Source organism: Dipodomys ordii, unplaced genomic scaffold (assembly GCF_000151885.1).
Source record: "Dipodomys ordii isolate 6190 unplaced genomic scaffold, Dord_2.0 Scaffold130, whole genome shotgun sequence".
Lineage (NCBI taxonomy): Eukaryota > Metazoa > Chordata > Mammalia > Rodentia > Heteromyidae > Dipodomys > Dipodomys ordii.
Window position 1 is genome coordinate 6860785 of NW_012267346.1, and position 267 is coordinate 6861051.

Genomic DNA, 267 nt, shown 5'->3' on the forward strand with positions numbered 1-267 from the left:
TCACAATTGCTTCCCATATGCTGGGCTCCCATGGCCAGGAATTGTCAACTGAAGCTCTCTACAGAACCAGGGTTGGAGGCAGGCATCTCACACTACAGCAAGTGTTCTAACAATCATCCACTGACACAAGGAAGGTGACTTGGCAAGACAGACAGACAGAAAGAAAGACAGAAAGAAAGACAGAAAGAAAGAAAGAAAGAAAGAAAGAAAGAAAGAAAGAAAGAAAGAAAGAAAGAAAGAAAGAAAGAAAGAAAGAAAGAAAGAAAG